A 23,243-nucleotide genomic window follows, 5' to 3' on the forward strand; every position below is an offset into this window, starting at 1 on the left:
ACCAACTGACTCCTGAACCCATATGCTACTGTGTGTATAAATATGTGTATATACTATACGATCTGTGTGTGTTTGTTTGTCTGTGCATATATACATCTCCATGCACAAAACACTAGGAAAAAAAACTCTTTAACCCATGGGAAAAGATGAATGAAATATAGCCTTCTCAGAAGAAAAAAATCAACAAATTTTGTAATCGATACAGAGGTTTGTAAAATTTTCATTGACAAGACATGTGAAGTAACAAAGTCCTATGAATTTGACCAAGGAAGAGAAGGAAACATATCTTGGAAACTATGAATGAAATGTATTGAAATGTCAACTACCTCAACTGTAATGTAACTGGACCATCTATTTGCTGAATCAGATAAAAAAGAGATCTATGTGGCATCTCAAAAAAGAGAGAGAAAGAGTTAGTCATTGTTTATAAAGCAATCACATTACTTTTTAAAATTATTAAATGTTTTAAGCCTACAGAAAAATGCAAAGAAATATTTTAAAAGATAAACCATTTTACCTGTAAACCATCACCAGGCTTTGAGAAATCTTAGCATTTTACCATATATTAACATCAGATTTTTAGAAAAAAATAAAACATTATAGGCAGAGTTGAATCCCCTGTGTACTTCTCCTTGATCCTATTCTTCTGCCCTAGAGTTAACTGCTGAGAAACAAAACCATCTACCCTTGCTCTCATTTTGCCCAACAAGGACTGAAATTACCTATCCTCTCCAACATATAACTTACTCTCTACATTAATATGACAATTCTTCCAGGAGATTCTTGTCCAAGCAAATGGCTTGATTGCTCATCAAAGGAACTTCCCAAAAGATTCCTCAACTTTTTAATGGAAAGTCAACAGTCAGTTTATGCCCTAACATTTCTTGGATGCCTGTCCTCAAAATCTTCCCATTGTTGTTTTCAACAACCACAATCCTTACCAAAAACTTAATCAAGACCCCACATTATAATTCCCACTTCAGACCAAACTTCCAATTATCAATAAATTCTGACCTTGCTTTCATCCCTCTGAGATACTACCAAAGCTCGGAGTAGGTGGTATTCTCCCTTAACATGGTAAGCAAATAAACTCAGCAAGTTTTATTGATTGTATTTGAGGAACCAGCCTTCATTTGACACTACTGCTCTCAACTTGTTACTCATCGTTACAACATATGATTTAACTTGCTTTACTAAATATGTATGTATCCATAATGATATATAATATTGTTTTGCCATGCAAGATTTTAAGCAATATAATTATATCATAATGTACATATTCTTCTACAACTTAAAATGATAATACTTATTAGGCATGTGATATTTATCATTTTCACTGTTGTATTACCTTATATAAATGTACTACAGTAGTCCTATTTACTTTTTTAGATGGATATTTTGTCTGATATTAACAGAGATATACCAGATTTCTTTTGGTTAATATTTTCCAAGTATATATATCCTTTTACTTAAAGTATGTGTGTCCTTATTTTATGTATGTATCTTATAAATATAATACCGTTGGATTTGGCTTTCTTATTCTCTTTAAAACCTGTGTGCTTTAATTGGTGTGTTCAGCCTATTTATATTTACTGGGATTACCAACATATTTGGATTTATTATTATCATCTTATTTTGTTATTTCTCTTAGTTTTTGTTCGTTTTTCCCTGTATTTTATTTAGTTGCTTTATATTTTAATTCCATTTTTATTCCCACTACTGATATTTTTTATTATTTTATTGTTGTTCAATTACAGTTGTCTGCATTTTCTCCCCACCCCTCCACCCCACCCCAGCCAAACCCACCTCCCTCTCCTGCTTCCACCCTCCCCCTTGGTTTTGTCCATGTGTCCTTTATAGTAGTTCCTGAAAACCCTTCTCCCCACTGTCCCTTCCCCCCTCCCCCCCCGATTTGAAAATTGGTACTCTATCCTTTTTAGTGATTAAACATAATATATTAAGATATTTTATAATAATGTGAAAGATAAAGTTCATTAGCATGTCTAGGTTTCTCTTTCATAATACAAGGACTGAAATTGTAGAATTCTTTAAGTCAATAATTTTCCTCTCATCTTCTGCATTACTTTTTTTAGCATCTTATTTCCATTTTTTTGTTTTAATTAATTTCTGTTTTAATTAAAATTATACATAATAAATCTTAAAATCCTTTTTTTTACTGCTCCAGTCAATGAAAGGGAAATTTTATTGAGGACCTAGGGTCACGGGGGTAAGGCATAAGGTGGCCCTGAGGGTCCAAGGATGTGGAGGAGAGGACTTATTTAACCTTCTTCTTGGGGCACAAGTTGTTGGTGTGGCCACACTCCTTCTTGTGGCAGTTGACAGTACAGGAGATGCAGGCAGGCGAAAAACTTGCAGTGTACTTGTGGGTGAGCTGGCAGAGGAAGGGCTCCATGATGCCACCCTGCAGACCAAGCACTAAGTGCAGGGTGGATGTTATCTGAATGTTGTGGTATGACAGAGTGTGGCCATACTCCAGCTGTTTGCCTGTGAAAACCAGATGCTGATGGTCAGATAGAATGCCCTCCTTGTCTTGGATTTTAGCTTTGACATTCTCAGTGGTGTCACTGGGCTCCACCTCGAGGGTGAACATCATCCTTGAGGTAGAGCCCAGTGACACCATTCAAAGAACCCCAGTCAGGGTCTTTGCAAAGATCTGCATCTCTGTGTCTGCTGGGGAGGCTGCTCCACTGCTTCCTCAAGTATCTTAAAATTCTTAAAACATCATACTTAGTAAAATTCTCTAGACAAAGGGTACATACTTTATGATCACATTTATATTAATTTCTATAACTGTGCAGTTCAATATGGTAGTTTCCAGCTACAGGTGGCTACTGAGCATTTGATATATGATTAGTCCAAACTGAGATGTACTATCAATGTAATTTGCACACTGGATTCAAAGACACAATATAAAAATAATGTAAATATCTCATTGATAATTTTTACACTGATCACATGTTGAAAATGACAATATTTTGAATATATTGGATTAAATAAATGCATTATTTAAATTAGTCATTTGTTTGCTTGTTTGTTTTTTTTACATTTTGTACCATGGAGAGTAGAAAATTTTAAATTACACATATAGCTCCCTTTTTTACTTACAATGTATATTTATTTGATAGTACTATTCTAGAAATAAAACTCTATGGTAAAAAAAAAAAAAACCATCAGACAAGGGCTTGATCTTCAAAATATAGAAAGAACCCATTTGACTCAACACCAGTGAGACAAACAATCCAATGAAAAAATGGGCACTTCTCCAAGGAGGATATAGAGAGGGCCCATAGACATCTGGAAAGGTGCTCAGCATCAATAGCCATCAGAGAAATGAAAAATAAAACCACAATGAGATATCACCTCACACATGTCAGAATAGCCGTCATTAAAAATCAACAAACAGCAAGTGCTGGTGAGGATGTGGAGAAAAGGGAACCCTAGTGCACTGTTGGTGGGAATGCAGACTGGTGCAGCCACTGTGGAAAACAGTATGGAATTTCCTCAAAGAAACTAAAAATGAAACTGCCTGTTGACCCAGTAATTCCACTGCCGGGAATATACCCTAAGAATCCCAAATCACCAATTGAAAAGGACTTATGCATCCCTGTGTTCATACCAGCACTATATATAACCAAGTACTGGAAGCATCCTAAGTGCCCATCATTAAATGAGTGGATCAAAAAACTATAGTACATTTACACAATGGAATACTACACAGCAGAAAGAAAGAAGGAACTCCTACCCTTCATGACAGCATGGATGGAATTGGAGACTTTTATGTTAAGTGAAATATGTCAGTTGGTGAAAGCCAAATATCTTATGAAGTCACTTATGGAGAATCTAATGATCAAAATAAACTAATAAACAAAATAGAAGGAATAGAAATAATAGAACAGACTGACAGTGACCAGAGGGGAGGGTGGAAGGGGAAAATAGTGGAAAGAAGGGGAAGGGAGCAGTCCAAGAACATGTGTGAATGACCCACGGACATGGACAACAGTGTGGGAATTGACTGTGGGAGCAGGAGGTGGGATGGGCAGAGGAGGGCAAAGGAGGAAAAAATTGGGACAACTGTAATAGAATAATAAAAAATGATTAAAAAAAATACAGGCACATAGACCAATGGAACAGAACAAAGAGCCCAGAAATAAACCCAAGTCTCTATAGTCAATTAATATTTGTCAAAGGAGGCAGGAGCATAAAACGGAGCAAAAATAGCCTCTTCAACAAATGGTGTTGAGAGGTCTGGACAGCTACATGCAAAAAACTGAAACTCAATCACCAACTTACGCCATACACAAAAATAAATTCAAGGTGGGTAAAACACTTAAATATAAGTCATAACACCATAAAAGTCCTAGAGGAAAACATTGGCAGGAAAATGTCAGACATTCCACACAGCAACATCCTCACAGACACGTCCCCTAAAGCAAGGGACATAAAGGAAAGAATAAACAAATGGGACCTCATCAAAATAAAAAGCTTCTGCATGGCTAATAAAAACACCATTAAAATGAAAAGACAACCAACAGAATGGGAAAACATATTTGCCAATGATACCTCAGACAAGGGCCTGATCTCCAAAATATATAAAGAACTCACACAACTCCACTCCAGGAAGACAAACCCAATTAAAAAATGGGCAAAGGACTTGAACAGACACTTCTCCAAAGAAAAAATACAGAGGGTCCAGAGACATATGTAAAGATGCTCAGCATCACTGGCCATCAGAGAGATGCCAATTAAAATATATTTTTTAATAAAGAAAAGGATGTTCTTTGAAAACACATTTACTCAACTATGTGTTAATCAGAATCTTGGCGACAGAGTGCATGAAATAAATGATTGTTAAATTGAAGATGACATTCACTTTCATTTCTGTCTCTTTCTCTCATGTCTCTCATATATATATATATGTATATGCATATATATAATTTGAATAAAATATATTTTATGCTTTAATATATAATTTTTGAAAGCATAGACGCACAGAAGGCTGCAAAACAAATGTATAGGGAAGTCCCATGTACCTTTTCTGTAGCCTCCTCCAACATTAACATCTTATACCACTATAACACATGATCAAATCCAAGAAATTGACTTTGGTAAAATCCATAGAGCTTATTCAAATTTCATAGTTATACATGCTCTAATTTGTGTATGTGTGTGAGTGAGGGAGGATTCTGTGGAATATTACCATATGGGTAGCCTTGGGTATCCACCACCACAATTGATATATTCAACTGTATCATTACCCCAAGACTTCTTCATTCTACCCCTTTATAGCTGCACTTATACCTCTCCTCCCCATCCCTAACACCTGGTAACCACTGATCAATTATCTACCTCTATAATTATCCTTTTCCATGAATGTTACATAAATGAAATTAAACAATATCTTTTTGAGACTGGCTTTTTCCACTCAGCATAATTTTCTTGTGTTCATCCAAATTGTAGTGTACTTCAATAGTCCACTCTTTTTTATTGTTGAGTACAACTCTATGTACCACAATTTAACTATTTACCCTTTGAAAGACATCTGGAATGTTACAAGGTTTTGACTATTATGAATAAAGTTGTCATGAGCACTCATATAAAGTTTTAGTATGAACATAAGTCTTCCTTTCTCTGGGATAAATTTCCAGGATTGTAATTTCTGGGCTGTAAATTGTAGGTTTAGTTTTGTAAAAACTGCCAAACTGATTTCTGTAACTGCTGTACCGTTTTACCTTCCTATCAAATATCTTTAGTAACATATTTGATATTCAATTGTTCTGCATTTTCACCAGCATTTGATGTTATCACTATTTTTTTCATTTAGTTATTCTGATTTGTAGTTTTAATTTGCATTCCTCTGATGATTAATGTCAAACATTTTTTTTCTGTTGTTTATTTGCCATTTGTATATCTTCTTCAGTGAAATGTCTCTTCATATATCTTGCCTATTTTTCGACTGTTGAGTTTTGGAAGTTCTTTATATATCTTAGATACTATACTAGCTCTTTGTCATATATGTGGTTGGTAAATATTTTCTCGAATTCTGTAGTTTATCTTTTTCATCCCTCTTAACAGGATCTTTTGCAGGGCAAACGTTTTAAATTTTCATGGGACAATTTACCTATTTTTTCCCCTTATGGATCATACTTTTGCTGTCAAATCTAAGAATTCTTTGCCTAGTGGTGGTCCCCAAAGGTTTTCTACCATGTTTTTATTTTTATTTTTATTTTTTGTGTGTGTTTTGGGGGGAGATTTCTCATCTTATGCCTTATTTTTTTTTATTTTTGTGCAATTACAGTTGTCCCCATTTCCCTCCCTTACTCTCCCCCACTCTACCCACCCCATCTACCACCTTCAATCCCCCCTATTGTCTTTGTCTATAGGTCCTTTACACATGTTCCTTGACAATCCTTTCTCTTCTTTGCCCCGTTTTCCTCCTGCCCCATTCCCTCTGCTTACTGTCAGTTTGTTCTTTATTTCCATGTCTCTGGTTCTATTTTGCTCCCTTCTTTGTTTTGTTGACAAGGTTCCACTTTTAGGTGAGATCATATGATATTTGTCTTTCATCACCTCACTTACTTCACTTAGCATAATGCTCTCCACTTCCATACATGCTGTCACAAGGGATAGGAGTTCCTTCTTCCTTTCTGGTGTGTAGTATTCCATTGTGTAAATGTACCAGTTCTTTTACAATAGCCAAGAGCTGGAAACAGCCTCAGTGCCTATCAGTGAGTGAGTGGATCTACCATGGTTTGAACTAAAAGTTTTATAGTTTTACATTTAAACTGGTGTTTATTTTGACTTAATTTTCATATATGGTATGACAATTATGTGAAGGATTTTTTTTTCTTTCTGCCTGTAGATTTCCAATTGCTTTAGCACCATTTGTTTAAAAGGCCATTCTTCCTCCATTGAATTAATTTTGCTCCTTTGTTAACAATTAATTGGGTATATTTGTGTGATTGTATATCTGGGTTTTTTTCTGTTCCACTGATTTATGTGTCTACCCTTCTACAATACCATACAGTTTAAATTATGGATAATATATTGTAACACCTAGCACTAGAGTGAGAGATTTATTTCCATGTGTATATATTAAAAATTGCTGCTTTATAGTAATATCACTTTGGTGTGAGTTACTACTTGTCTCTAATGTGGGTCATCAATGTGCAAAGAATTAGAATACAATAAATACATTTAATTGGTAAATAAATAAATACATTATTGTCTGTATAACAAAAAATAAACCCATTAATTAGTAAAAATACATTTAAACTATAACTATGTGATAAATAATTTAATATTCATCCTTGATGGACTGATATAATGGAAAGAACTTTGGACTAGGAGTCAGGATACCTGGGTTTCATATCTAGTTTTGACACTGATGAGCTATATTACTTTAAGTATGTCTCTCTGTAACCAGTCAGCCTGGGGTCCAGCAGCTTGCCGCCATGTACAAGCATAACAGAAACATTTGTGGAGAAAGAAAGAAGTTTTTATTAATAAGGTACCCTATTTTGTGTGGGGGTGCTGAGAGCACTCCTGCTCCAAGCCAACCTCCTCTGTAAAGCACAGAAATTCCCATGTTTCCAGAAAGACTGAAATCCAAATCCAGGCCCAGAAGTTTCCCTTCATTTTTTGTTTGTCCTTTTGGAGCTCAAGATGGCTACAGAAACTGGTCTCCATCCTCAGGCTCTCTCCCTCTGTCTCTCTCTACTGCACACTTGTGAATTTCAGTGTTACTGTAACAGGGTGCAGCCAGAGGACCTTCCTCAAATAGGGATTTGTAATGGGGTCCAGAACTCAGTGTGTCCAAGAAATATTAAAATATAGGATGTCCTCACCCCCACAAGTCTGAACTGGGAATTGGGACACATGGAGCAGGACCATTGAGAGTTGGGTCCGTTCTCTAATATTACCATCACCTCACAGCAGCTCTCTCTCCCCTGGGGTCTGGGATATGTTGCCATATCACTCCGGACGTAGTCATGCAGGGGTAACTTCATCTGTGGGGCCTTGACACTCAAGGCTGCCTGAGCGCCTGGAGCTGAAGAACGGTCCCAGCTCACACTTCCATGTGCTGCTCCCAGCCTCCACAACTGGTCTCATGGTCAAAGAATGGAAGCAGTTCAGGAACTGTACAGTGTGTTGCACAGCATCCTAAGGGTTGGTGCCCAGTGAGACACATCCTAGCACTAAACTCTGCCTCTGCAAGCTGGCCTCTGACTGTTTTAGGTCTAAGCCAGCAGGCCTGGCAGATGCTGGCTCCACAAGTGCTTTCCAACTGGGGGCATGGGACAAGGAACAGAGCGAGACTTCTGCAAGTTTTGTTTTCAAGTCTCCTCCCCAAATTAGTGACCAGCTTTTCCACCTATGTAGGCCAATGTCGGCCATTTTTGTCACAGTTTTCCCCTCTTCCAGTTACCATTCTGTGGAAGGGAGCAGAAGTTTCCTGGCTGTGCACAGGTACACAAGCATCTTGGCCCATGGTGGGGCATCGGGCCCCTGCTGCAGCTCACTGACCTCCACCATACACATGTGTTTTGACATTTTTGGCCCCATACAGCCTCAGTACATGCTCCTTCCAACTGGGTTAGGAGCTGCTTCCTGCTGGAGGGCTGCTGGGGCCACGCACACTGACTGTTTACTGTTGCCTCAGGCAACTGCCTTCTGCCTCACAGTCCCTCCCTTGTGGGGTCACACTGTGCTGTTCAGTTACTGGGGAAATGCATGTTGGTTTGTTTACAGTTGCCTCAAGCAGCCTCCCGATGCTGCTGCTGCTGCTTCAGTCTGCTGCCTTAGCATTTCTCCCTGCCTTTGCCCTTCTTCTCTTCTGTGGGGAAGTGCAGCCTCTGTGTCTTATTGGGTTTCCCCTGAACTGGGGTCTCCCTCACTCCCCAGCTATCTGACCTGACTCACCCTGCTATAATACTTCTCTCTTAACCTGTCAAAGTCTAAGTTTCCTCATCTGTAAAATGTGTAGAAAGTAGATAGTCCCCACAATATTTTCTAGAAAGATTAAAAAATTTTGAGTTGATTTAGTCTACATAAATTATATACACAAACACCACATTTCATAATCCAGGAGACATCATTCACACTGCATTCTAGGACAGATGTAACATAAATTGAAGCCTGAGAGACTGCAACGTACTTTTGTAAATAAAGTTTTATTGAAACACTGCCATACTTCATTTACAGATTGTCTATTAGTGCATTCTCCACTATAATGGCAGATCTGATTAGCTTCAATGGAGACCATATAAGTCAAGAAAGTAAAAAATATTTGCTTTACAAAAATTTGCAAAATTTTGGTCCATATAAATGCTGTTTCCTGGAGGTGTACAATTAAGGTTGACCTAATTATAAGTATATCTTGGAGATATGTGGGACCAGTTACAATCACCACAATAAAGCAAGTATTGATGGGGAACTCAAGAGTTGGGAAAAAATTAGTTTTAGGTGATAGTTAATAAGCTTAGTAATGAATGCATGTAAAATGCTATTGTTTCAGGAACTGAACCCACCTTAACATGAGACCACAAGAAATTCAACCTTTTTGCCCCAAGGGGATTGCCAGCAATCAAGATGGTATCTGAGCCATTGTGTTCCATGGAGAGACATCCTGCTGCCCAGGACACAAAGAATCACCCAGGACACAAATGCACAGGACACACATTAAGAGTCACCAGGTCAATGGATGAAAGGATGCTAGGAGAATTGCTGGACTGCAGCTTTTACCTGATTAAACATTTTCCTGAGTTCTAAATTAACCCTTTTTCTGAGTTCCAAACCCCTTACCTACACTTTTTCCTCCTTATAAAAAAGGCTGACTTGGAATAAAAGGTAAGATGATCTTTTAGGGTACATAACCTGCCGTCTTCTTAGATCACTGGACATCTGAATAATGTTCCCACAAAGATTCAATCTCTGTGTCTGCTTACTGGTTCTGGTGCTGACAAGCAGCACCAATGCCAATTTTCCAATTTCAGTATCTCAATAAAGTAAGTTCTAATCTTTTTGCTAGTGGTGGGTCTTGCCCACAGTTTGTAAAAAAACAAAAAACAACAAAAAAAAGCAAACAAAAAAAATGTAAAACACAATAAAGCAGAGCACAATAAAATGAAGTATGCCTGCATTTATATATCTATAAATAAGTGAGATAGCACTGATTTGACAAGAATTAAACTCCTCTTTTGTATTATTAATTTAGTACTACAGTTAAAAATAATCAAGGTAGCAAAGATAACGTTCCTAATTTTAGTGCCATCATCATCATATTAATATACAGTAACTAAATCTTTTCAAATAGTAGAAGTTTAGCCTAGGAGAAGTAGACCTTGGTGTACTATTAATGTAGTGAAAGACCTAGGCGGGCCTAGGAGGAATGGAAAATCACCAAGCGGGAAACTGTAAGGCGGGAAGCTGCCTGCTGACCCTACCCATGATAAACAGATGTTCGGCTAAGATTGGGGTCTGGGGTTGGCCTATCCGGTATAACAGGATGCAGCTTTAACTTGAGCCTGACAAGATGTATCAAGAACAATGGTCAGCAGAAATGGCACCCAGTAACCAGCTCTAACCAATCACACTCTAACACCCCAGTTACCCTTCGTGGGTTTTTGTGCTTAAAAACCCTGCCCTAAGAACAACCAGGCGAGTCCCAACCTCCCTTGATTGGCTCCATTTCCTCTTATTCCCCGCTAATAAACCCTGCTCCTTGGCTCACTGTGTCTGTCTGGTTTCTTGAGTGACACCGATCTAACATTTACATAGTTCTTATCATTCAAATGCTTTTCATATCAAAAAATATCTGAGCATCAATAAGCATCATGAGATGTAATGTGTGCTGCCAGGTAAGAAATGAGTAAGACAAGATATTTGTCCTCAAGAAACTCACAACTCAAAACCTAGTTGGGGGGAAAGAGGATAAACCAGCGAAAAAGCCAACACAAGACACATTGTGAAAAGATACATAAAAAGGGGTCAGTGGGGCTATAGAAACATCAGGGTTATGTTTTCCTTCACTTCCTAGCTTCAATGGCTTGACTGTGTGATTACATTGTATGGAAAGTCAAAGTTTTCCTTGACCCTCTTAGGGTTCCTGGATGGATCTGAAAATTAAACTGACAAAAACAGATTAACAGGAGAAAAGCATACAAGTTTTTGCAATTTTTATGTATACACAGGAGCCTTCACAATAGAATGGGGACCCAAAGTGATCAGAGCAGGAAAATTTTATGTCTTTTACACAAAGAATCAATTTGTGAAGAATTGACAAGACAAAAGGGTCTGGGCTAGGGTAGTCAATGGTGAAGAAGTAACTAGAAAAAAAAAAAGGTTTAGTTTAACAAAAAAAAGGTTTGTTTATACAGATTTCTCTGGTGCTATTTTTGGGTTGATTAGAATCTGTCTCTAGTAACAGAAAAATTTATTCTTTACCTTCAGGCAGAAAATGGGAGAGTTTTTCAGCACTTACTGCTTTTTAATTGTATTCAACTCCAAATCATTTTTATGTCAAAGAGGTGTATTTTGGGTTATATATTCTATTTTCCTTCAACATTCTATCACTCCTTGAGTGTTGTTACTAAGCTTGTACCAGCATGGCTCCTTTAGGGCATGCTTTGTATGAGTTCATAGAAACTTAAAAGGATAATGCACTCTTGGCTCTTTTGAATTTGAGTTTTTAGTTATATTATACCATAATGTCTGACCTAGATGGATAAGAAAATGTTATTATATGTACATAAGTGGTGGGCAAAAGTAAGTTTACAATTGTGAGTATGTGAAACACAGAGTTTATTCTTGTATTATTATTTATTAATTCTTGTATTATTTTTCATTTGAACAGCTATAAACCCACTTTTGCTCACCCCTGTGTTGTTAATATTCAGCCAAGAAAAATAAGATCTTCCCATTCATGACAACATGAATGGTCCTTGGAGGAATTATGCTAAGTAACTAAGACAGAGAAAGGCAAATACTGCATGATTTCATTTATATGTAGAATCTAAAAAGCTCATAGAAAAAGATATCAGATTTGTGGTTACCAGAAGTGGGTATAAAGGGTGGGGGAATTGGATGAAGGTGGTCAAAAGATACAAAGGGACAGTTATAAGACAAATATGTTTTGGAAATGTAATGTACAACATGATGAGCATAGTTGATACTGCTTTATGGTATAGTTTAAAGTTGATAAGAGAGTGAATCCTAATGGTTCTCACCACAAGAAGTCATTAATAAATACAAACTACATAAATATGCTTAGCACATTGCTCTAAATATGTGATTATTATAAATATCATTCCTCTTCCCTTTGCTGCCTACATTTATTTAAATTTTAAGCCACACATACACTTCCTCTACCATGCTTCTTTAACCGAGTCTCTCTATTCCATTCTCACAGATACCACACCTTTCCTTTTTTTTTTTCAGTTTATGGAATTTATTCCTTGTTTTTTAAAGCTTCTTATTCTAGTGCATGTCTATGAATCACTAGATACATATCATTAAATATTTTAACATTATATATGAAAAATAGTATTGACATAAGAATTTCTAGGTAAAGGCTAATAGATTTTCCTCTGGCAACACACTCAGATATATTAAAGTTTGATAACTTGTTGAAAACTTTCATATATTTATGACTCAATAATCAGATATCTGTTCAACCTTTCCACTCCATTAGGAGATCAAACAAATGTTTTTAAACTTAAACTATGCTTATATATTTCGGTTATTGATGTGAATACTAGTATAATCATGAAAATAAGGAATATAATCACAGGTTATATATAATTTTTTACTTATATGCTTCTTTTACTTTAATTTTTTTATTGTCTCTTCTTTTTTTTTTATTGTTATTCAATTACAGTTGCATGCTTTTTCTCCCCATCCCTCCACTCCCTCCCCCTTGATTTGGTCCATGTGTCCCTTACAGTAGTTCCTGCAATCCCCTCTCTTCACTGTCCCCTCCCCACTCCCCCGTGTCCATTGTTAGATTGTTCTTAACTTCAATGTCTCTGATTATACTTTGTTTGCTTTTTTCTTTTGTTGATTATGTTCCAGTTCAAGGTGAGATCATATAGTATTTGTCCCTCACTGTCTGGCTTATTTCACTTAACATAATGCTCTGCAGTTCCATCCATGTTGTTGCAAAGGGTATAGGCTCCTTCTTTCTCTCTGCTGCGTAGAATTCCATTGTGTAAATGTACCATACTTTTTGGATCCACTCGTTTGCTGATGGGTACTTAGGTTGCTTCCAGTACTTGGCTATTGTAAATTGTGCTGGTATGAACATTGGGGTGCACAGGTTCTTTTGGATTGGTGTTTCAGGGTTCTTAGGGTATAATCCCAGCAGCGGAATTGCTGGGTCAAAGGGCAGTTCCATTTTTAGTTTTCTGAGGAAATTCCATATTGTTTTCCACAGTGGTCTCACCAGTCTGTATTCCCGCCAACAGTGCACTAGGGTTCCCTTTTCTCTGCATCCTCTCCAACATTTGTTTGTGGATTTGTTTATGTTGGCCACTCTGACTGGTGTGAGATGGTACCTCATTGTGGTTTTAATTTGCATCTCTCTGATGGCTAGTGATGCTGAGCATCTTTTCCTATGTCTCTGGGCCCTCTGTATGTCTTCCTTGGAGAAGTGTCTGTTCAAGTCCTTTGCCCATTTTTTAATTGGGTTCTTTGTATACCTGGAGTGGAGTCGTGTGAGTTCTTTATATTTTGGAGATCAGGCCCTTGTCTGAGGTATCATTAGCAAATATGTTTTCCCATACTGTTGGTTCTCTTTGTAATTTGGTGCTGTTTTCTTTAGCCATGCAGAAACTTTTTATTTTGATGAGGTCCCATTTGTTTATTCTTTCCTTTATGTCCCTTGGTTTAGGGGACATGTCTGTGAGGATGTTGCTCCATGGAATGTCTGAGATTTTCCTGCCAATGTTTTCCTCAAGGACTTTTATGGTGTTACAACTTATATTTAAGTCTTTTATCCATCTTGAGTTTATTTTTGTGTGTGCCGTAAGTTGGTGATCAAGTTTCAGTTTTTTGCATGTAGCTGTCTGGATCTCCCAACACCATCTGTTGGAGAGGCTGTTTTTGCTCCATTTTATGCTCCTGCCTCCTTTGTCATATATTAATTGTCTGTATAACTTCAGTTTATTTCTGGGCTCTCTCTTCTTTTCCATTGGTCTATGTGCCTGTTTTTATGCCAGTACCAGGCTGTTTTGATTACAGTGGCCTTGTAATACAGTTTGATATCAGGTATTGTGATCCCTCCTGCTTTGTTCTTCTTTCTCAAAATTGCTGCAAATATTCGGGGTCGTTTATGGTTCCATATCAATTTCTGAAATGTTTGTTCTATATCTGTGAAATATGCCATGGGTACTCGAATAGGGATTGCATTGAATCTATAAATTGCTTTGGGTAGTATGGCCATTTTGATGATGTTAATTCTTCCAATCCATGAGCATGGTACATGCTTCCATTTGTTTGTGTCTTCCTTCATTTCTTTCTTCAGTGTTGTGTAGTTTTCTGAGTACAGGTCTTTTACCTCCTTGGTTAGGTTTATTCCTTAGTACTTTATTTTTCTTGTTGCTATATCAAATGGGATTTTTTTCCTGATTTCTGTCTCTGCAGTATCATTGTTGGTTTACAGCAATGCCTTTGATTTCTGAGTATTGACTTTGTACTCAGTTGTTTTGCCAAATTCATTTATTAAGTCGAGTAGTTTTTTGGTGGAATCTATAGGATTTTCCATGTACACTATCATGTCGTCTGCAAACAGTGACAGTTTCATTTCCTCCTTTCCAATTTGGATGCCTTTTATTGCTTTTTCTTGTCTGATTGCTGTGGCTAGGACTTCCAATACTATGTTGAATAGGAGTGGTGAGAGAGGGCATGCTTGTCTTGTTCCTGATCTTAGTGGCAAAGCTCTATGTTTTTGTCCATTGAGTATGATGTTGGCTGTAGGTCTCTCATATATGGCCTTTATTATGTTGAGGAATGCTCCCTCTATTCACACTTTGCAGATTGTTTTTATCAGAAATGGGTGCTGTGTCTTATCACACGCTTTTTCCTCATGTATTGACATGATCATGTGATTTTTGTCTTTGCTGTTGTTGACGTGATGTATTATGTTTATTGATTTGCGAATATTGTACCATCCTTGCATCCCTGGGAAGAATCCCACTTGGTCATGGTGTTTGATCTTTTTAATGTATTGCTGATGCGGTTTCCCAGTATTTTGTTGAGAATTTTAGCGTCCATGTTCATCAGCGATATTGGTCTGAAGTTTTCTTTCTTTGTTGTGTCTTTATCTTGTTTTGGGATTAGGACGATGCTGGCTTCACAAAAAGAGTTTGGAAGTCTTCCATCAGTTTGGATGTTTTCGAACAGTCTGTGAAGGATAGGGGTAGGCTCTTCCTTAAATGCTTTGTAGAATTCTCCTGTGAAACCATCTGGTCCAGGGCTTTTGTGTGTTGGGAGAATTTTGATGACTGCTTCAATTTCGTCTGCTGTTATTGCTCTGTTCAGGTTTTCTGCTTCTTCTTCATTCAGTTTTGGAAGAGTATATTTTCCTAGAAATGTGTCCATTTCACCTAGGTTTTCAAATTTCTTGGCATACAGTTCTTCGTAGTAATTTCTTACAATCCTTTGTATTTCTGTGGAATCAGTTGTAATCTCTCCTATTTCATTTCTAATTGCGTTTATTTGGATCCTCTCTCTTTTCTTCTTGATGAGCCTACTTAAAGGCTTGTCGATTTTGTTTATCTTTTCAAAGAACCAGCTCCTGGATTCATTGATCCTTTGAATTGTGCTTTTAGACTCTATGTCATTTAGTTCTGCTCTGATCTTGGTTATTTCCTTCCTTCTGTTTGCTCTGGGCTGTCTTTGTTGTTGTTCCTCCAGTTCTTGTAGGCATAGGGTTAGGTTGTTTGAAATGTTTCTATCTTTTTAAGGTATGCCTGTATTGGTATGAACTTCCCTCTCAGGACTGCCTTTGCTGTGGCCCATAGGTTTTGGGTTGTTGTGAGTTCATTTTCATTTGTTTCCCGAAAATTTTGATTTCTTCCCTAATCTCGTTCTTGACCCATTCATTGTTTAATAGCATGCTATTCAGTCTCCAAGATTTTGAGTGTTTGGGTTTTTTTTCCTTTGGGGTTGGTTTCTAGTTTCAGTCCCTTGTGGTCAGAGAAAATGTTTGATATGATTTCAATTTTCTTGAATTTGTTGAGGCTTGCTTTGTGTCCTATCATGTGGTCTATCTTTGAAAAAGTTCCATATACACTTGAAAATAATGTGTATTTTGCTCTTTGGGATGGAAATCTCTACATGTATCAGTTAAGTCCATTTCCTCTAGGGTATTGTTAAGTGACACAATATCCTTGTTGATATTTTGTTTGGAAGACCTGTCCATTTTTGACAGTGGGGTGTTAGAATCCCCTACTATAATTGTGTTGCTGTCAATATCTTTCTTGATGTCCTCCAAGATTTTCTTTATGTATTTGGGTGCCCCTATGTTGGGTGCATATATATTTACAATGTTTATGTATTCTTGGTGGATTCTTCCTTTGAGTATTATGACGTGACCTTCTGGGTCTCTCCTTTTGGCCCTTCTTTTGAAGTCTATTTTGTCTGATATGAGCATTGCTACCCCTGCTTTTTTTTCCTGTCCGTTTGCTTGGAAAATTTGTTTCCAGCCCTTCACTTTCAGTCTGTGTAGGTCTTCTGTCCTGAGTTGGGTCTCTTATAGGCAGCATATGTGTGGGTCATGTTTTCTTATCCATTCAGCTATTCTATGTCTTTTGATTAGAGCATTTAATCCATTTATGTTAATGGTTATTATCAATAGGTAGTTATTCATTGCCATTTTTTCCTACCTGTGTTCCTCTGTCTTTCTCTTTTCCTTCCTTTCCTTAATGCAGTCCCTTTAGCAACCCTTGTAGAGCTGGTTTGGTGGAAGTATATTCTTTTAGACTTCTTTTGTCTGGGAAACTCTTTATTTGGCCTTCTATCTTGATTGAGAGCCTTGCTGGGTAAAGTAGTCTTGGTTGCAGGCCTCTGTTTCTCATTACTTGGAATATTTTTTGCCATTCTCTTCTGGCTTGGAGCGTCTCTATTGAGAAGTCAGTTGCTAACCTTGTTGGGGCTCCCTTGTATGTTACTTCCTTTTTCTCCCTTGCTGCCTTTAAGATCCTCTCTTTGTTTTGGAATTTTGCCATTTTAATTATGATGTGTCTTGCAGTGGGTCTCTTTGGGTTCCTCTTGCTTGGGACTCTCTGTGTTTCCTGGATTTGGGTGACTTTTTCTCTCCTCAGATTAGGGAAATTTTCCATCATTACTTTTTCAAACAGGTTTTCTATCCCTTGCTCTTCTTCTTCTCCTTCTGATATTCCTATTATAAGGATATTGTTACGTTTCATGTTGTTCTGCATTTCCCTTATTATCTCTTCATTCTTTCTGAGCCTCTTTTCATTTTCTTGCTCTTTCTGGGTTTTTTTTTTTTTCTACTGTGTCCTCCAGCTCGCTGATCTGATCCTCTGCTTCATCAAGTCTGCTTTTCATTTCTTCTACTGTGTTTTTCAATTCAGAAATTGTATTCTTCATTTCCTCTTGGCCCTTGTTGATAGTTTCTATTTCCTTTTTCATGTTGATGTAGTTTGCAGTGAGTTCATTGTAGTTTCCCTGTAGTTTCTGGTAGTTCTCTTTGAGCTCAGAGAGCTCAGTGAGCTTCCTGATGACCATTGCTTTGAACTCAGTATCTGATAGTTGACTTGCCTCTTTTTCAGTTAGCATTCTTTCTGAGGCTTCCTCCTTTCCTTTCATTTGGGGATTGTTTCTTTGTTTTCCCACTGTTTGTGGGACTCTTCTTGTTAGCCTCTGCTTCTTAAATTGATCTATTCTGACTCCCTGGGTTTATGGTATGAACTTCTATGGTAGAATGCCAATGGGATTCAGTGGTGCCATTTCCTTAGTCTCCTGTGCTCACTGGTCTTGAGTTGACATTTATGGGTCTAACAGTGTCTAACTCTGGTCTTTTCAGCACTCCAGGTTTTAGTGTCTCACCTGTGGGAAAAAGATAAAGGGGGGGAAAAGGAAAAAAAAGAAGGGAAGGAGGGAAAAAGGGAATCAAAAGGAAAGGAAGGAAGCGAGAAGGAATAAAGAAAGATCGGAGGCAAGATAAGAAGGAATTTTAACAAAAATTAAAACAACAGAATAAATAAAAGAAGGCAGGAAGAAGGAATAAAAAAGGTGAAGGATGGAAGGAAGAAGGAATAAAAAAAGAAAGAAGGACAGAAAGGAAGAAGGAATTCAGGGGGAAAGGAGGAAAAAAAAAAAGTCTTCTGCTGGCTTTAACTGGGTCAGGTTAGTTCTGCTGGTCTTCCTGTCTGTGGCACGGGAGGGGGTGGTTTGAAGGTTTGGTTTCACTTTTCTCCATTCCTGAGCCACACTCTTTGGTGTTGTTCAGCCTTAGTCCAGTTCCTCCGGGTCCTTCTGCTCCCCACTAGGCCTTTAGTTCACCAGCTGTGCTGTCCTTGAGTTGCACCAATTAGGGGCAAGTCACACTCTCCCTTCTTGCTCTTTGCTGTCTTAGATGCTAGGGGCTCTTGGTGCTGCTATGGGGTAGTTCAGGCCCCTACTGGGTCGAGTCTTTCCGGGGAATGCAGTCTCTCCTAGCCCTGCAGCTCCCCTCTGCTGGGTGTTCTGCCTCAGTCCTACAGAGCCAGTAGGGATGTAGGGCTCTGTGCACAGGGGCTAGATGGGAGTTGTTCAGAACCGGTGCTTCAGTTGTGGTTGCCCTCAGGCACCCAGGCCATTGATCAGCCAGCCGATCTGCCGCTTTGGGCCTGGGTCACATGGCCGGCCAGTCTGCTGCTTTGGGTCTGAGTCTCACAGCCCGCCGGTATGCCATCTTGGGCCTGTGCGTGGGGCAGCTAATGTCTGCTCCCAGTGTGCAGCCACCCAAGGTTTCAATTGTGGGCGTCCCGCCAGGGTCTCAGGTGTGGGCCCCCAGTCCGCTAATCTAGGCGTGTGCAACTGGGCTTCAGGTGAGCGCTGGGGCTGCTTATCCGGTGTTCACCGTCCAGGGGCTGAGGGGGGAGGGGCTCCAGAGGCCCCGGCTGCTGCAGAGAGTTCTCTAACTAGCTGCTGAGTGCCTCTATTTTCTTTTTCTTTTTGAGAAATTCTTCCTATTCAAGCCCCCCTGGTCCAAACAAGCACCTGGCTGCTCACACAGCTCAGTCTGGCTCTGTCCCAAGAATCCTGCAGCAGACCCTGCACCTGGGCCTGGGCTTCAGCCGCTCTGGTCCCTGCGCTGGTCCCAGGGACCTTATTGTCCTTAAGCACTCTTCTTACCGTCAGATCTTTCAGTGTCCTCTATCTTTGGTCTCCGATCTTCATATATGCTGGAATACCGTTGGCTGTTCGCTCTGCTCCTCAGATCAGCTAGGTGTTTCACTGGTGTTGAGGGGAAGTGGACTCTGCTCCCACCTATCTCACCGCCATCTTCCTCCACACCTTTCTACTTTTCATCTAGACTGAGTATTCTTTCCCCCATTCAGTTCATCCTATATTCCAATATCAGATTAACTTTCCTAAAATGAAGCTCCAATGATGTAAAACTGTTCTTCTCCCCATATATACAATGCTGATTTCCAAATTTAGACTGTAGACCCTTGTGACCCTGTGAGGTTACTGCAGGTGATTTTGGAATTCATGTGTATATAAACGTTTACTCAATGAACAAAACCTACTAAAACTACCAGATGTGATTACATTCCAGAAGCAGAATTCTGTTAGCCTATAGTCTGCATCAGGCAATTAGAAATCTTCCAAACTGAAGGCTGGGTCCTAGAGTCCATTTTGGTTTGAGTGCTGGTATTCCTAATGATAAAGGCCATACACCTTGATTTATTTTTATCCTACTCATATAAGAATGAAGTGTGTATGCAAAATATTTTAGCTAATCCACATATTTTAATACCTTTAATTACAACAATGAACACTCATTTCTGATGTCCATTTTGTTAATTAACAAGTCAAAATTTCACCAATAAAAACCAGATTCCAACATTCACAATGGTAATTAGTAAAGCACCTTGTAGTGCTATATATAGTATAGCTATAAATAAAGAAAAATAAATAAAGTGTAGCTACCACTTTAGGGGTAGATGCCTGTAGTGTAAGTGGAGGCAGTCTGGTTTCTTTACCCAGGTGTCTGGGTAACTAAGAGGAGCAGTGTTCCCATAGCCTTGGAGGGGCCTGATAACCTGTGTTCTCATAGCCTTGAGACTGGGTCCGATAAACTGTTCCCATAACATAAAGTGGGCTCGTATGCACAGAATTATGTTATGTTATGTAAGGTTTAGTCAGTTTTCTGGCTTTGTTCTCCTGTAGTACTTAAACAGGTAAGGGCTTCCCACTCGTTAGTAATGCAGCTTGTGGCATGCGTGGCTCACCCACCCATGAATAAAGGCATGTCAAGCGTCCCCACGGCTCCACACATTTTCTTCCATCTACGGGAGGCAAGAGTGGATCTGTTCGGCCTTGACCGGTTGCAACACAATGCCTCTGAATTAAAATGACAGTTGGCTCTCTGGAATGTGAACTACTAACTAGAATACTGGTTGCACCTGTGTTGCAACTTCAACCAAAACAGACACACAAACAATACCACACTATGCTAAATTATTTTAAATTACAAATAATTGAACACTTCTGCTCTGATTTCTGCTTGTTATTATCCTTTCATTCGTCCTAGTTCATCTCAGATGATACTTCCATAACATCTTTCTATAAAGCTCTCTCCAATTAGTTTCCATAGCACTCAGAACTTCTTTTATGATATCTGCCTTATACTCATAGTCCCTTACCTCAGACTGGTCCTCAGAGGCAGTAGAGTATAGCTATTAAAAGCATGAGCTCTGGAGTCAAGGTACCAGAATTTGAATCCTGACTCGATCTGTGACCTTGGCAAGTCCTACAAGTTACTAAACTTCTCTGTGCAATTTCCTCATTTATAAAATGGGATGTTGCAAACTAATTGTAAAGACATAGAGTATATGTGTGAAGACCATAAACCAGAAGGGCTAGAAGAACCAAGTAGACCTAAATATTCATGAAGCACAGGAGACACCTAATATTCACAGTACACTAAATATACATCAGGCCTCTGAGGCACTGATATTCATGGTACACTCATATATGAGTCACACAGTACTCATGAGGACATAAATCAGCCACCCCTGAGTGATACCTGTTCTGGGCCTGTTTCCTTTGGCAAGGAAATGAAAAGAAAATATCCCTAGCTGCTCATTGGACTATGAAAAAAATCAGCTTTGGAAAGACAGATTTGCACCTACAGCTCTTCAACAGAGTGTGTTTATACCATTGGCTTCAGTCTTCTTTCATCCACAAAGTCCCTTTGCTCAAATCTCATCTCCAGTCCTCCTAACCCCACCATCAGTGGGGAAGGCTGATATGGATAAGAGAAACAGGAAGTATAAACATTACATAATCCATGTGTGGTTTTAGTTTGCTGGCCTCCTGTCCTAATTGTGTTAACATACTCCACTTCTCTCCCTTAGCGTCTCACTGTAACTATTAAACTGATTTAATAAATCATGTCATTAGAGTGATCTGAGACTTATTTGAGTTTCTAGGAACCTAATCACTCATTATTTGTCTGTGTTTTTATAGTCTTATTGAGATATAATTTGCATCCCATACAGTTAACCCATTTAAAGTGTATAATTCAACATTTATTGGTATATTACACTTTTTTTTTTTTTTTTAGAGAGAGAGGAAGGGAGGAAGAAAGAGAGGGAGAGAAATACTGATGTGAGAGAGAAACATCAATCATTTGCCTCTCATACTCACCCCAACCAGTGACCAAACCCAAAATCCAGGCATGTGCCTTGACCAGCAATCTTTAGCTTTGCGGGACAACTCCCAACCAACTGAGCCACACCAGTCAGGGCTACACTGTTTGTTTGTTTTTTAATTGTGGTAAAAATATATATATAACATAAAATTTTCCATTTTAACCATTTTAATTGTACAATCCAGTGGCATTAATTACATTTACATGTTGTGCAACTGTCACTATCTCCAAAAATATTTAATCATCCCCCAAAGAAATTCTATAACCATTAAGCAAATACTCCCCAGTCTTCCACCCTCAGCCACTATAATACCTAATGTACTTTCTAGTTTCTAAGAATTTGCCTAATGCAGATATTTAACATAAGTGGAATCACACCTTAGTCCTTTTGTGTCTGACTTCTTTCACTTAGCATAACGTTTTCAAGGTTCATCCATGCTGTAGCATGTATCATAACTCCATTTCTTTTTATGGATGAATAATACTTTATTTCTGGATATACCATATTTTGTTTATTTATTTATCTATTTATTGACACTTGGGTTGTGTACATGAAAAACCTCAGTCTTCCATCTATTGTGTTTCTCTCTTGTGTGTGCCTTTTACTATTTACACAGTAATACATACTTCACTCTGATACTTCTGGTCACCAAATTTGTGGGGGGTTTTCCAACCATACCAGCTAGTTTTCCTATACCAGTTGAACATTCTACAATTTAACTCAATTCTAACACTGTCTACCACAGTTTAAGGGCTCAGTCCCAAAAGACTGATCCCACACTACTTTAGATGCCAATCACAAGCAGTTTGTCCCCCAATTACCCACAACTGCTGTTCAATTTAGCTACAAGAGGTTCTCACAGTCCCAGATCACAAAGGGTTTCACTCTGTAGCCTGTAAAACTACCCCCAAGCAAAAATATTATCCTGTCCTTAAAAGCCCTGAAACCTGTCATTGACTTGGCTTCCTTATGGGTGAAAGTCCTTTCAGGCATCTGTTTCCAGAATAAGGAGGTTTCATCCATATTGAATATTTTCTCTGGCAAGTAATTTTACTCTATAATCTGCTTATCTAGAGGTTCCAAAACTTCTGTAGCTACTTTTACATCTGCAATCACAGACTCACTACTCACTTTCACATCATGTAATGAATAATGATCCTTGAATAGCTTAAACCACACAGAGCTAGCAGTGCATTCAACATCATAGGTAAGTGTAGACTTTTCTTTTAACAACATGAACTTTTTTGCTTTGGCTGTGGTTATCACGTGCTGAGAGCAATATGGTTCTGTGTCTGGTCTTCAATCCAGGTCATTAGAAGTTTCTCCATGTCTGATAGG

The 23,243-nt window shown here is 38.5% G+C and overlaps 1 long non-coding RNA gene across 1 annotated transcript in view; it reads right to left on the reverse strand.

Moving 5' to 3' along the window:
- Nucleotides 1-2,257: 2,257 nt before the first annotated feature.
- Nucleotides 2,258-23,243, reverse strand: part of LOC139440525 (uncharacterized) — a 125,653-nt gene continuing 104,667 nt past the window's right edge. The window contains exon 4 of the long non-coding RNA XR_011650758.1: nucleotides 2,258-2,505. This is a non-coding gene — a long non-coding RNA (uncharacterized lncRNA). The remainder of the gene's footprint in view (nucleotides 2,506-23,243) is intronic.

Source organism: Desmodus rotundus, chromosome X (assembly GCF_022682495.2).
Source record: "Desmodus rotundus isolate HL8 chromosome X, HLdesRot8A.1, whole genome shotgun sequence".
Taxonomy (NCBI): domain Eukaryota; kingdom Metazoa; phylum Chordata; class Mammalia; order Chiroptera; family Phyllostomidae; genus Desmodus; species Desmodus rotundus.